Raw genomic sequence first — 15,702 nt, 5'->3', positions numbered from 1 at the left:
ATGCTCTGATCACAGCATTTCCAGTCGCATTGGAGACATGGAATGCAAGGAGGGTGTTGGCCTCCTCGTGACTGCCCTGGAGATGGGCTGGATGTTCAACGTTCATCTTGGAATCGAGTTCACTGAAGCTGAGACGAGCACAGTTACCTCCATGGGTCACAATCAGCGTCTTCTTCCCGAGGATTTGCCTTTAGTAACTTTCTTGCCATTCTTTGAGAAGAAACGTTGCTGACTGATCCTTGAAGATCCCATTTTGTAACAACTTCTGGCAGCTCTGCTTGGGTGCTTGTTGGGGACCAGTAATGATGAATGGACGATCGTCGGCTCCACGTAATTTTCTCTCACTCTCTTTCAGGGACATGGGGCGATAAGTGTCAAACAATATGTGAACCTCGTTCCCACGGTTGGCGCAAACATAGGCCAGGAGGTTCCTGGCCAGGTTTCCGTATGATGTGATGTTCCCAATGGCAGATAGGAAGGAGTGGATCAAGAGTCCACCGTCGATCAAGGTCACATCGATGGGCGGCAGTGGTCTTTCCGTGAACCCATCCTGTAGTGCCTCCAGCTTCCTCAGCAGCTTGCTCTTGTCTGTCTTGAGCCCTGATCCATCTGAGTGTGTGATAGACAGTGGGTACTCTGTAATTGGGAAAGTCATGACATGTCCAAGATTGAAGGTTGTCCTCTCCGAAATGATTACCAATAAGCGAATGAAAACATCTCGAAGGCTCTCAGCTGCCGGTTTTCTCTTCGCAGAGGGACGCTTCTTCTTCGAGTTTTCGTGCGCGAAATTTGACACCTTTCTTCTTTGGATGGGCTTCATGAATCTTTCCTCATCCGTTGCACACTCCTCTTGGAACTTCTCACGAAGTTTCCGACCGGCAACAAGGCTCCCTGTCAAATACTCTTGAGTTTCTTGAGCTGCTGCTTTACCTGTAGCGATGTTCAAGAGGCAGGCAGACGTTGATGCCGGTGATGAGAAGGGATCACATGATTCAGTGACGGCATTGAACACTTTCAGTGGGTCACCTTGGCTTTTTGACTTGCAAATGATACAGACCTGATGAGATGCTTCACGACTAACATGGTTGCCATCATTGCCCGGGGTTGGCCTGTCTGTTACCTAAAGCAGAATTAAAACATAAGGCCTGAGCCGAGCAAACATTTCTGATGTGAAGGATGTACGTGTAGACTACAATATTTCAATGCCTTATAGGCCTATTACAACTATGCCTGGGTTAGTGGGATCGATTAATTCATATAAGTGAACCAACTTAGTGGCATGCATCTTGGGACATACCTGGAGTTGTACAACATCGAAATTATCATGATCCATTCTTGTCAGATCTGCACATGCCCTCTGAAAGAAATATAAACTCTAAAAAAAAATCAAGCATCTTGTACGTTCCAGTAAGAGATAACAGTGGATGACCTGAATCTCATAACACGCAGGCATAGCGAGTCTTCGCGCCAGCCATGGGACTATAGTCCGTTTCTAGTTCTGACTCACAGGAGACAGCTTGCATTAGCAATGAAAATGGTCGATTCTGACGTTTGAAACGCATTCTGACAGGGGGATGAATTGATCAAGGTGTAGGATTGGTCTGTTTCTACCCAACAGTTTGTACGGTGTCCACACCACACCTAACCACACCTCACCCCACCCTACCCCCCACACACACCCATAGTGTTCATGTGTGGATGTTAAAAGTGACTGACGTGAATGTACGGTGTCTACACCACACACCACCCCCACACACACCCACACCCACCCGACCCCACCCACCAAGTGTTCATGTGTGGATGTTAAAAGCGACTGACGTGAATGTACGGTGTCCACACCACCCAACACCAAACACCCCCCACACAAACCCCTACGCCCCCCCCTCTCCCCTGGATGAAGAACAATGGATGAAGAAAAATACTCACTCAGATGACCTGTACTCATGCTACTGTTGCTGTCAGCTGCCCGTGTGTGAGTGACCCAAAAAGCGAAAGTTGTTTCGTGTCTCGGCTGCTCGACGTGGACGCTCCCGCTAGCCTCACACAGGTAGATAAGTGTATGCTACATGCATGCATATGCCTGGTACGTGACTCGAGGCTACTGGGGAGGGGGGGTTAGGGCATGAGCTAAGAGGTCGCGGCCGTCCGATGCGCCAAAACAAGAAAAAATTGCAAAATATTTTGGAATTTTGGGCGCCTCATTCATTATTGGGGAGAGGGGTGGCAGGGCCATTCTACACCCGGTGAAATACTTTTTCATTGAAACCTTATGTTTGATCTAGCTCAAATTCTTCGAAAGGGCCAACTTCAGGGGCTTCTGTTGGTCCTGGTGCAGCAGACAAAGTTTCTTGCATGGATCATTCTACACTCTGGGTTATGTCCAAGTTCATTTAAACTAGGTTTTATCTGGTACCTCCGATGTTTGATCGAGCTCAAATTCTTCGAAAGGGCCAACTTAAGGGGCTTCTGGCGACCCTTATGCAGCGGACAAAGTTTCTTGCATGGGCCATTCTACACTCTGGGGGATGTACTTGTTCATTCAAACCTGGTTTTAAGTGGTACCTCCAATGTTTGATCTAGCCCAAATTTTTGGACCCTTTTTGGGCTTCTGGCGACCCTTATGCAGCGGACAAAGTTTCTTGCATGGGCCATTCTACATTCTGGGGGATGTACTTGTTCATTTAAACCTGGTTTTAACTGGTACCTCCAATGTTTGATCTAGCCCATTTTAAGGGCCACTTTGAGGGTCCCCAGGGGCCACACGCAGCAGGTGGTGCCCGGCAGAAATTCATATCTGCATATGTCAGGTTACTCCCTAAAACCCCCTGTACTCAGATATTGGTACCTCGTTCGTATGATCAAAAACCTCTGGGCTGCCGGTCTGTAACCTCAGCTATTTATTTTTGAAGGCGAGGAAATGTGTCAATAATGAATGGTTTTATTACAAGCAACATGTACAGAAGGGGAAAGCAAAGATTCATGGGGTGCGGCAAAAGAAATGCAGTTATACTCAAAGACAAAACACAGGGCAGAGCTAAACTGATATAAAACTTCTGATAAAAAAACTGATATAAAACACCCAAGGAAATTATAGAGCAATAAAGATGAGAGGGAGTTTTGGCATTTTCGACCTCTTTCAATGCCTGGCACAGCTGATTGACCTACGCTTTCCAGTCAGTTAGGAGGGGGAGGGAAGAAAACTGGGGGTGTCTATGGTGCATAGGTGGGAGGTGCAAATGAGGTGCAGGTGTGATGCAGAAGAGGAAGCGTGAAGGAGTGCGTGTCTGTAATTGCTCTTTTAGTAATTAGTGGTGACAGCAGATGAGACAGTATGTGGAAGAGACAGAACGTGTGAGGATGATAGCTTAACGTGGTGTGTGAGAAAGTCTGTAAATGTTAATGCTAACGAAGATTGGTTGTGGGACACAGCGGAAGCCAAGCGCTGATGACCCAGCAACTCTTCAGCAATGATTCGGTGACTGCTCGCTCGGTTCCGACTGCTCGCTTAGCTCTGGCTTGGTGACTGCTCACTCGGCTCAGGCCCGGTGACTGACTGACTGACTCAGCAACCTCTGCTGCTATTTTATAGAGCCTGGGTGGGGGAGGAGCCAAAAAGTGGATCAAAATGCCCTGTAGGTGCATCCGAGCACCCTTATTGGCACACAGACTCCACTCTGAGAAGTAGCCACGCTCCACCAGACTCTGGAGCCGAAAATGGCCTCATTTGGACGCAACAGAGCTCCAGGATTTACATGGAGCGTGGGTTTTTGGGAGCGCTCTCCGGCCATGAACATGAGCTGGGCATCCAATCAAGGGTCATTATTTAGCAGAGTGTAAGGACTACCCAGACGACCTTGAACAGGCCCCAGCGCATATTTGCGCTTCAAGCTACACGCCGATATGTTCTGACTCGTAGGCTCCGTCATGGTGGGTAATGTTCGCTGTTCCCCAGCATTCCAAAAGACTGTGGTAAGTGTCCAGGGAAATGACTGTTGGGGAATTTCGTAGCAGTTGTAGTGAGGTCAAGGAAGCACTGTGGAATTTGTAGTAAAGAGGTTGAAACAGTTGTGGTGAGGTGATTGAAGCATTTGTAGTGAGGAGGCGTTTGTGGTGAAGAGGTCGAGCATGGGTTATTGTAGGGATTTTTAGGAAGGTGTTTGAAGTTCGTATGAAGGTTGTGGCATTGATGGTCCGAGTACTGTGAGGGTAAAAGGTGAAACGTCCGTTGGTGAATGGCATGCAGTTTGAACGGGGCCGCTGCAGTATATGTCCATGAGGCTCTCTATTGATGTCACCGTTCAGTCTGTGGCATGCATCCATGCATGAGTGAAATAAAGTAAAATATAATAGGTGAAAGAATAGCAAATGGAATTAAAGTCCTGACTTAATCCCTATACAATGCATCTTGTCCCATATACCCAATAGACAAAATGAAAGAACTAAATGAATGAATACTAATGAAATAACTGTCTCAGGACCACGATATGTTGGGTGCCATTGCCGTGGGGGAGTGCCGGCTTCGCAAAACCACAACACTACCTCCCTCCCTTTAACTAGACTCGTCCTGAATCGCCAGGCAATTGTGGCATGCAGGTGTAGTTTCCTTCGAAACAATTTACCTGCAGGTCCCTGAGTGTGACATTTCAAAACATGTCCCAAAAAATAAACCTAATGCGTTGTGTAACTAAGCTCACTGACTCATGAGGACACCTTATGCTACATTTCCAGAATTTTAACTAAACAGACAGGTGAACCCCTGGGTCACTGGGGCCATCTGTCGAGCTTACCTGCTCCCAACTGAACGATAGAGTAGGCCATCACTAGCTCTCCCCCGATGCCCACCATGACATTTGGCTTACCGGGCCCCTTCCCTTGGGTAACCATGCCGACTACACGACTGGTCCTCTGGACCCACGACCTACCACGGCCAACTGGCTCCCAGCACCCGGGACGCCCTCTACAACAATAACTCCTACCAACGAACCACACTCCCAGCCCTCCAAAAACACCATTGCACTTTTGCAATTAAAACAAGCTCAAATGAGCAAAGATCCTCGTCCTCTTAATGATGACGTCATAAAAACGAATATGCCGTCATTGTGATGTATCAGGTTTGCGATAAATCATCTGTGCTAATGCCCGGCTTGATTCCCGCAAACAAAATTCAAACAGCTTGCCTAGTTTCGGAGATAATGGTGGAATTATCAGTGGAATTAGTGGAAAAAATTGCCATTAGTGGAAAAAAAACGTAAACTTTTTTTCCAGGAAGAATTTCCAAAATCGGAGATGGTTACTGCCTGCGCGTGGGCTTTCTGCATATACAGTACATGGCAAGTTTCACGAATATCCGATGAAAACTCTGGGTTGTGAAACAAAAAATGTCAAAAAATAGGAATGACATCATAAAAATTGATATGACGTCACAGTGATGCATCATGTGTGCGGTAATTCATCTCTGCTAATGCGCTGTTCGATTCCCACAAACAGAATTCAAAAAGCTTGCCTATTTGAGATAATTTTTTTAGGCGATTTCCATTAGCGGAGATATTTTGACGTCATAACTTTTTTCTAGGAGGAATTTTCAAAATCGGAGATCGTTACTGTCTGCGCAGGGTATTTTTACATATATATGCCAAGTTTCAGAAAGTTTCGATGAAAACTGAAGGCTGTAAAACAAACAAACAAAAATGTCAAAAATAGAAATAACGTCATAAAAATTGATATGACGTCATAGTGATGCATCATATGTGCGGTAATTCATCTCTGCTAATGCCCTGTTCGATTCCCGCAAACAGAATTCAAAAAGCTTGCCTAGTTTCAGAGATAATTTTTTAGGCGATTTCCTTTAGCGGAGATATTTTGACGTCATAACTTTTTTCTCGGAGGAATTTTCAAAATCGGAGATGGTTACTGTCTGCACAGGGTATTTGTACATATTGTTGCGGATTCGCGCCCGCCGGCGTGCTGACGGCCACGTAACTCGAATCGCGGCACGTCGCCCACCGGACAGACAATCCAGTCGTGACCCTCTCGGACTAACGCCGGGAACCAGTCACGGGTGGACCTTTCGGTCTCACCGCGATCGAGCCAATCGGCCCCCGCGTGGGATAGGGTTGCTCGCCAAATTCGACCTCCCTAAGTACCCACACGGAGGGTAGACCGGGCGATCGCACCTCGCCGCAGGTCGACTTCGGACACGGGCCACTTAAGCGACCCGTTCCGTACTATCGGGATAACTGAGCGGTGTTATTCGTCGGCCTCGACGGTTCGATTAATTATCGGGCGTCTTAGCCGACGACCAACCCTTTACGTGAAGCAAGATGGGGATTCAATGAAAGAAATGACGAAGCGAAGCGGGAAAACAGTTCAATAATAAGCACATTTATTTCGCGATGAACGGAAAGCACACATATACAATTCCACCAAAAGCACATGGAAAAGAAGAAGACAAAAAGCAAATGCAACAATGCAGATCTATCCGACTACCGGGCACTCGGCAACACTTATACAATTTTACTTCACAGACGGCGCCGACAACACATATTCCCAAAGCAAAAGAAAAGAGAACCACCCTCCAGGATGAGGGGGTAGGCGGGCCTGGGGCCGAGACCGTGTCGGGCCTACCCGTCTGATGATGAGACGAGGAGCGGCGGTGGTGCCTCAACTCCGCGGGTCTCGCGGACAGTGTCTGGTAGGGGGTGGGAAGGGGGCCCCCTTTTGTCGCACTATCTCAGCGCGGGGGGAAACAGGAGGGGGTTGCTGATGCTCGGGGAAAGGAGGATTTCACAAAATCGCGGGTCCCGCGACGAGCGTCTCCACCACGACCTCGGTCGCGCCGCCGGCCTTTCTCTCCGCAGTTCCCCGAATCCGACGCGAGCACCCCCTCGTCCGCCTTCGCCGCCGCCGCCTCTCCACAGCTCCGTCCTCTTCACTCCGACTCCGCGAACTCCCAACTGCACTGAACTGACGCTTCAACTCAACTCTTCCTCCGTTTCCAACTCAACTCTTCCTCCTGCGAACTCAACTCGACTGACGAACGCAGTCATTTTTATAAGCCCCGTGGCTTCGCTCTTTCATCTTTGACCCTTTACCTCCGACCCTTCACCTGGCTCCCCATTGGCCCGAGGAAAAGTGGGCGTGAATGCTTTTTGATCCATGAATTTGCATATAGCGACCGCCCTCCAACGCCCTGGAGGCGGGGCCAAATCGCCCCTCGCTCACCGATTGGACGGAACAAAAGTGGGCGTGAGTCGTTTTTGATCCGTTTTTCTGCGGAAAGTCCGCGATGCTTTTGAACACGCTGCTCGGTGCGCGCTCTACACGAGTCCAGCATCGGTGCCCACGAGTGGTGCGAGATGACGGTGATGCGATGGTGGCGAGTTGTGACGGTAAAGGTCGTGGCGGTTGTGGTGAAGCGGCGTTGTGGTTGGTGGTTGTTGTTGTGATGGCTGTTGAGACGTGGTTGGTGGTGGTAATAATGGCGGTTGGTCCAAAATAAAGATAGTAAAAGAAAAACGGCTATCCTGAAGAGTCGCAGCCCTCATGAATGACATTTATTCCCTCTAGACAACGGGTTTGGGCCTAACTACACATATACTTACCGAGATATCTCACCTAAGGGACCTGAATGGTGGTTTGCGAATTTGGTCAACCACAACAATATATATGCCAAGTTTCAGGAAGTTTCGATGAAAATTGGAGGCTGTGAAACAAAAAAGTCCACAAGAAGAAGATGAAGAACAACAACGTGAGTAAGACTTAGAGATCCTCCACGAGGATCTAAAAAATTGCCACACATTTCATTCACACCCTGAATCGCTCTCTCAACAACAAACATTCCTCAATTCATTCTTCAATGGTAAGAATCATGCGGAAGAAAAAGGTAGGCACCAACCTCGCATCATTCCAATTTACAAAAAATAATCAAACCCCCATCATCAATTTAAATATTGTCGCCAATCCCCACTAATCTCTAACAACATCTTTGTTATCGTCAATCTGCCTGTATCGTCTCTCCCATACACTGTGAAATTACGTTCCCTCTGGGCCACATGGTTTCCCCACGGCCCAAGTTCCGGCCTTCGTGCTGTTTACACAAGCCGAGAAACCCGACACCATGTTAACAAAATTGCGTGCCGCACCAGTCACATCACTCGTGCCACGAACCTCCCGTGGTGCTTCCTTATGAGGGTCGCACGGAACGCATCTTGCGTCCCGTGAGCCACCACCCACAACCACAATTCCTGCACACCTGACAGTCTGCATGCGCACAACCCTGGGTCCCCATGTGAACCCGATCCCACAGTCCACGGTGCTTCCGCTAATCCGCCAATTAGCGGGAGCACCGTGGGAATTTCTCTAACTCCCAGCTCCTTTCCTCCAAGGCTCTCACAGGATTCTATTATTCCCCCAATTTGTCTTGCTACCCCGTCCATATCTATAGGGATTACTGGGGCAGTGAAACGCGCCCGACTGGCAACGCTTCCCTTTTAACCACCGGGTTCGATATAAAAGCTGATGGGAACATTCATAATCTCCTAATCTATCTCAGCAAAGGGTGGCAGGCAGGCATGCTCCAACATGCAGTGCCCTTTGTAAACCCGCCCCCCCCCGCCCCAACCTCCAGTCGGGTCACCCCGGGGGGGCTCAAATAAATAACATTGGGAAGCCATTTTAATTTAACAACTGCACCATCTGTCACTGACGGCTTCCCCATGAATGTTCCTTTAACCTCCTCGCAGACCACGCCCACTTGCTTCAGCGCAACACTCCCTCCTTCACACTTGCATGTGCACGCACCCGTGCCGACTTGCACGGAACACACGGCTTCCACTTCCCACACTGGTGGTTTAGCTTGCACCGAGGTGCACACTTCACCAACTGGAAGGTCAACTTCCTCCACGCACCTCCGTGCCACGGCCACAGGTGTAACCGGCGGCTCATCCTTCACTGTGCGTTTGGCCTCCCCCACACCCAAGCGAGAAAGCACATGGCGGGCAACTTCCACGATACAGTACGTCTGCTTACTGCATGGCAAAACATGCGGCTCGCTATATGGCCGCGCCGTTTCCACCAAGTCGACCCGTGCCGCCGGCCCGGGCACGAGTTCAAACGACGCACTGGCAAGACTTGCATACCGCATATATGTCCCCTCACTCACAAACATGTACATACCCTCATGGAGAGTTTCATCATTAACCCCATCCTCCACACCCTCTTACCCAACCACTTGTTGGACACAAAGTCTGACCAGTGATAGTCAATAATTCTCCGAAGAGACTTGGTACCAAACGAGTTAAGTCTCCATCTCAGATCCCTGGTCAGAGTCCAAGTCTGACATCTGTAGAGCAAGACTGGAAGTACCAAGAACCTGAAGACTCAGACTTTCATCCTCCTGCACAGGTACCGACAGTGCCACAATCCATGATCCAGTGAATCCATGATTCCCCAGGCCCGACCCAGACGTCTATTGACCTCTGGCTCACAATCAGCAGAAACATGAATATCACTGCCAAGGTAAGTGAATCTCTCCGTGACCTCAACATCCTCAACACAAACAGGTACAGACAAGATAGCAGCATCCAATATATTGTTATGAATTTCAGAATCTGATCCGACGAATGCACACAACATTCAGGTCCTCAAACAGTTATTTCCATAAATGAATGTCCAGAATAGACCCATCCTCTTGTCTGGTGGGATTTTAACTATTTGATGCATTGGAGAAAGGTATCGAACAGATTACCTTTCTTATGGGATGGCCTTTTCCTCTTTACGACACATTCGTGCAAGCAAGAGATAGCCATTAGCCCAACAGACGTTCGTTCTACCCCCCTTTCCATTGGGACACATTGGCTTGGAGGTGGACGATTTATTTACACTTTGGACTTACAGGACATTTGATTGAGCACACCGTGGGCTTTTCCTGAACGGTTATTCTGATTGTCAACTATGGCTGTGGATCATTTACCTCACCCACATCTCTTTCATTGACGTTCGACACCCACCTTTCTTTCACCGACGTTGACGTCCACCTTTTTCCATCGACATTTGATGCCCCCTTTGGCAGCTCTATGGATGCTGGCTGGTTCTTGTTCGTATCGGGCTGAACGAGGAAGGGATGATCATGAAATTGACAGTTGGAGGTCACGTGCAGCGATGTGTCAATAGGCAAGGTGGATTTGGCTGAAGTCTGCTTGAGGCTCCGCCCATAAAAAAAACTGGTCGCCTATAAAAAGGACGGCAGGACTGCTTTCCTGAGAGTTGGTGACAGTGGGTGACAGTTCCTGACCATTGCTGACAGCTCATGATGGTTCCAGACCATTGCTGACAGTTCCGTACTGTTCCAAACCGTTGTTGACAGCTCCTTACGGTTCCTAACTGTTGCTGACAGCTCCTGATGGTTGGACCGTTCCTGCTGGTTCTGCTCGGTACCTGATTATTGGCGTCTGGTTCCTGGGGGTGACGACATGATGTCGATTGGTGTGCGAGCCTGTTTGCAGGTGGGTGCACGGCGAGGCAGGGCACTGGCAGCGGAGTAAGGCACGCTAACACATTTGGGACATTTTATTGGACGCACAGCGACTTCTATCTTGTTATTTCTTTCCCACCTGAATGATCTGCTGGGTACTCTTGTCTCGTGTTTAATTGTGAAGGCATAGTAATAAGCATCTGTTCTTTGTCTACTTTTTCTATCAATGCCTGTTTAATTCTCTGGTTGTTTGAGATTATTTTGATTGATTTGAATTCATCCATTTACACCACAAGGAAATAAAAAGTTATTCAGTTTATTTATTTTTCTTATTAATAAATTCCTTGTTGACATTTCAACCTGTCTGTGCTTGTCCCTTCCTTCCATTGATCCAGCATTATCTGAACTTCGATAGACTGGGAGGTAGTTCCCAAACTAATTAACCTGTCATAGTCGGCATGCACCAGTGGTAAATGCTCGGCTGCCTTCCTTAAAATCTAATCAAGATAAGATTGGTGCATCACTGAGGGCACGTTCTCTGGTCAGGAAGCCACGTGACCTCTAGTTAAACGGCAAATTAGACGGTGGACACTGGAACTCGTGGTTAACTGATTGGCGTTTGTGGTTGTAAAGCAACCCACCGTACCACGAAGCTAATTGTGAGCCGTGGCCCCTGGTCTGGTTCTTCCGAGGAGAAACGAGGATTAACCCCCTCATAATACACTCTGTACCCGTGGCTGTAACAATATCATTGAAAGCCTGGATCTTACTTTTGACCGAGGAAACCCATTCTCTGAGCAGCTATGATGCTTCATTCAGTGCCTCGAGGGCACCTAAAAGGATATCCAGAGTCTCCCTAAGGATGACCGCATCATCTGCGAAATCAAGGTCAGCCATTTTGACACTCCCAAACAATGCACTGCAGCTTCATTTCTCCGACATCCTTCCTAGAATCCAGTCCATAGAAGCACTGAAAAATGTGGGGGCCAGTACACACCCCTGACAAACTCCAGTAACAACTGGAAATAAGTCAGAGATGGTATCTGTAGTGGAAATTCAAACAAAAGAGAAAACACTTTATAATCTAACAGATCGTTTATTGTATGAAAACACACGTGTGGGAGAAAAGCTCGTCTCAAGAGTTCAAGCAGATCTTTGACTGAGCTAGATTACATGGCCTTTTATGTGATTGCAAAATAGGGAGGGGTCAGAGCATCACATGGTACTGGTTAATCAATGCCAGACTACAAGAAAGCTTTGTTTGAACACGAGGTCCTTCAAGCAAAGAAAAAAAAATTGTTTTGTGCATAATAAAACTAGAACGGGCACTCAGTAGAGCACATACCTTCGCCAAAGCTACATTTCCCCCCCCCCCAGAAACCGTTGATTGTGAGGGTATTTAATCCCATACCACATCTGCCATCTCATATGTGTTATGATGGCTTAAAAACATTAAATTTCCTGCTTTTTGACACTGATTCACACATTGTACAATTTCTGGATGAACTCCCTGACCTTTTTGGGTGTCGGTGTCAAGTCAATCTGATGACAACTGGTCACATTATAAGAATTAAGTTCAGTGACACCGCCCCCCCCCCCCCCAAATGCTTTAAACTCACCAATAAAGTCACTGTCAAATATTACACATCACAGGATAGGGAATTGAATTCTAAACATTTTGAATCTACTTACATGCAAATTGTATAAGAATTGACCGCTTATGAGAATAAAGGTCGTTGACCCCCCTTGCCTGTGTGTGTGTGGGGTGTGGCGCTGCCGGTACCTGTGCGGGAGGACGAAAGTCCGAGTCTTCAGGTCCTTGGTACTTCCAGTCTTGCTCTATGGATGCGAGACTTGGACTCTGACCAAGGATCTGAGACGGAGACTAAATTCCTTTGGTACCAGGTCTCTTCGGAGAATCCTTGGCTATCACTAGTCGGATTTTGTGTCCAATGAGCGGTTGCTGAAAGAGACTCGGATGAGATTTGTTACCTGCATAGTCTGTGAGCGTCAGTTGCGGCTGTATGGACATGTGGCTCGTTTACCTGACGCTGATCCTGCTCACCAGATTCTCTCAGTGGGGGAGTCTCGTGAGTGGAGGAGGCCAGTGGGCCGACCACGCGCCTCGTGGTTGCAGCAGGTTGACCATCATCTCAAGGAGATGGGGATGGGCCTGGCATCTGCCTGGGGGATGGCCAGACGGAGGCCCCTGGAGTACCGGCGGAAAGTGGATGCAGCGACGCGCTGTTCTGGCACATGCTCCCATACCTGACCTGACCTGAAAGAGTACCACACGTGTGAAAGAGGAAGATGAAGCATTATAAGAGATCGTTTTATTATTATTATTATTATTATTATTATTATTATTATTATTGTTGTTTGAGAGAGTTTTCATCAGATTAGGTTATGGAAGTGTTGGAGAAAAAAAATCGTGAGGTGAATGGTGAAATTGGATCGATAAACGCAGGGGTGTAAACAGATCACGTGGTTACGGGAGAAGCACTTAGCTATGGGAGGTGTATAGTCAAAAGTGAAATTATTTATTTTAAATAAGGATTGCATAACATTCGGAAAAGGGAAGGTTGAAGTAAAATCGTGGAAGTGTATGGTGAATTTGGACGGTAAACGCAGTGTGAAGCTGCTGGGTCGATGAAAAGTACCAGGAAGAGTCGAGAGAGACGTGGTTACAGGAGGTGTAGAGATCGAAAGGATACAAGGAAGATTATTGATTTTTTGTATTTTTGAAGAACAGGTAACATTCGGGAATGGAGGGTTGTAGGAAGAAGTCGTGAAGGTAATGGCGAGAGAGGGTCTGCTTAGTAGAATAAAGATGGTGTGCCGGCAGGAGGAAGAAGAAGGATCGAGATGAGTGGGTGTGCAAGGAGAAAGGTTTTTTATTTTTTATTTTGGATTTAAGATAAGAAACAGAGCATTTAGTTGGGAGGGGTGGGGGACGTTGGGAAAGTGAGGAAGATAGGAATTGAAGGTAAATGGGGAGAAAATACAAATAAACACGATCGTACAACGAGAGAGGGGAAGGATGGGTAGGCCTCAAGCAACGCGGTAAGACAAGGTCGACAAAATAGCACGATTTTTGAAACAAAACCGAACTAGGAACACACAGTAACATGTAGGTGAGAAAATAAACAGTTAAAACGGGACAGATAACGACCGGAAACTAAACTTTGAGATCGTCAGCAGAGAGCCCTGAAAGAGACATGCCAACGCTCCAAACCCAGAACCAGAAGTCCCAAATCTATTACCACCCCTCAGATCCTCCTGGGTGACACACTCCAAAATTACCCCTTGCATCCTGTAATCTCTATTTTCATTGTTCTTTCCCATCCCCAACACCTTACACTTGCTCAGGTTAAATTCAATCTGCCAGTCTTTTGCCCAATCAATACAAGTATCAATACTTTACTGAATCTGATCACCACCACCTCTGCCATCCACCTTACCTCCAAGCTTTGTGTCATCTGCAAATTTGGAAAGATTACTCTTTACCCCACTATCCAAATCATTGATGTAAATTATGAATAGTATTGGTCCGAGTACTGATCCCTGAGGTACCCCGCTACTTACATCCTCCCAGCAAGACATGCTGCCACTCACAGCCACTCTTTGCTTCCTATCACTAAGCCAGTTTGCAATCCAATTAGCTACCTCACTTTGGCTAACAACCTCCGATGTGGTACCTTATCAAATGCCTTCTTAAAGTCTAGATATACTATGTCCACTGCTTTTCCCTCATCCACCCAATCAGACACTGCTTCATACAACTCTAAAAGTTTGTTAAACAGTAACTACCTTTGGTAAACCCATGCTGACTACCTTTAATTAGTTTGTATTTATTTAAATGGTTCCTCATCTGGTCCTTAATTAATGTCTCCAACACTTTCCCCACAACTGAAGTCAAGCTAACAGGTCTATAGTTTGCCAATTCTTCTCTGGATCCTCTCTTAAATAATGGTGTTACATTTGCTACTCTCCAATCCTCCAGTACCTGTCCTGACCCCAGTGAGCTATTGAAAATATCCGTTAACATCTCGCTTACCTGCTCAGCCACCTCCCTCAATACTCTCGGTTGCATATAATCTGGACCCAGGGCCTTATCTACTCTTAGATTACCGAGCTGTTCCCTTACTTCCTCAACTCCAACCTGGATCTTCTGTAAAAGTCCTTCCTCACCTCCTTGATAGATACTCTTTCCATGAAATGAATGATGAATGAAATGAATTCCATGAAATGTTGAAATTAAGAAAAGATTATGGTGTTACACAGCTAACGAACACACTATATCTATTCATTTATAAAATAACCATCAGAATGCAATGATCCGTTATTAAGTATATTTTTTAAGTATCAAAGCAGCAAACATAACAGAGGGGTATATATTTCATTTTATCTAAGCATGGACTAATAACAAGGTCTTTCACTCAGGCCCAGATATGCTTGGGCAGGTATGGGTATTATACATTCCTTATTATTATTGCCATATGGTTTGAAAGTCATCTGGTTTGAAATGTTCGCTTTGAGTGGTACAGTGATGGTATTGAGCATTTACTGGTGCACTCAGGAGAGCACATTTCTCAACAATGAGAAACGCAAATAATATATGAATCAATGATCCTAAGGTTTTAAAAGATATGTTAGTTATATGGAATTAACAAGACCATCATACATTTGAACAGATATTCTAATCACTCGTGGCCTGTCACAATGAGTTCTGAGCAAACAAAGAAACTCATTACCATGAGCAGCCCCCACCATGAGCAGCCCTTATTTGCAAATGCAATGAGCTATGACTTTTCCATTGTAATAGACCTGAAAGCCAATTTAAATATTTATCTCAACTCTATCTCAGCGCATGCGAACCATTCCTTACAGAAGTGATTAAAAAACAAAATCCATACGTATTTACTTTCTCCGCCTTTACATATTTTGTGGGTCATCCATGCCTACCAGTGGTTCCCTGGTTATCTTATGCAGTCACTAACAGGTGAGCACCCAGGGGTATTGCCCTGGGGTTTTTCTAATTCTGTGAAGAAACTTTGGTACATCACAGGTGATGAAGGATATGGTCAAGTTTCATCGAAATTGTGTGTGCAGTTTTGGGAAGAAAGCAAAAACATATTTTGGCGGGCAACCCCCACCCCCGCCCCCACCCCGTAAACACCCTCAGTAGTCGATTTTTTTTGACGTAGAACTTTTCTACATCACGGGTGATG

General features: G+C 46.7%; 1 long non-coding RNA gene across 1 annotated transcript in view; it reads right to left on the bottom strand.

Moving 5' to 3' along the window:
- Positions 1 to 11,402: 11,402 nt before the first annotated feature.
- The window catches only part of LOC147014252 (uncharacterized), a 66,089-nt gene continuing 61,789 nt past the window's right edge, over positions 11,403 to 15,702 (bottom strand). Inside the window, exon 3 of the long non-coding RNA XR_015050695.1 lies at positions 11,403 to 12,749. This is a non-coding gene — a long non-coding RNA (uncharacterized LOC147014252). The remainder of the gene's footprint in view (positions 12,750 to 15,702) is intronic.

Source organism: Eptatretus burgeri, chromosome 13, assembly GCF_056783735.1.
Source record: "Eptatretus burgeri isolate ZD-2024b chromosome 13, Ebu_testis_v1, whole genome shotgun sequence".
Lineage (NCBI taxonomy): Eukaryota > Metazoa > Chordata > Myxini > Myxiniformes > Myxinidae > Eptatretus > Eptatretus burgeri.
The sequence above is the reverse complement of the archived record's forward strand: the minus strand, read 5'-3'. Positions and strand labels throughout refer to the sequence as shown.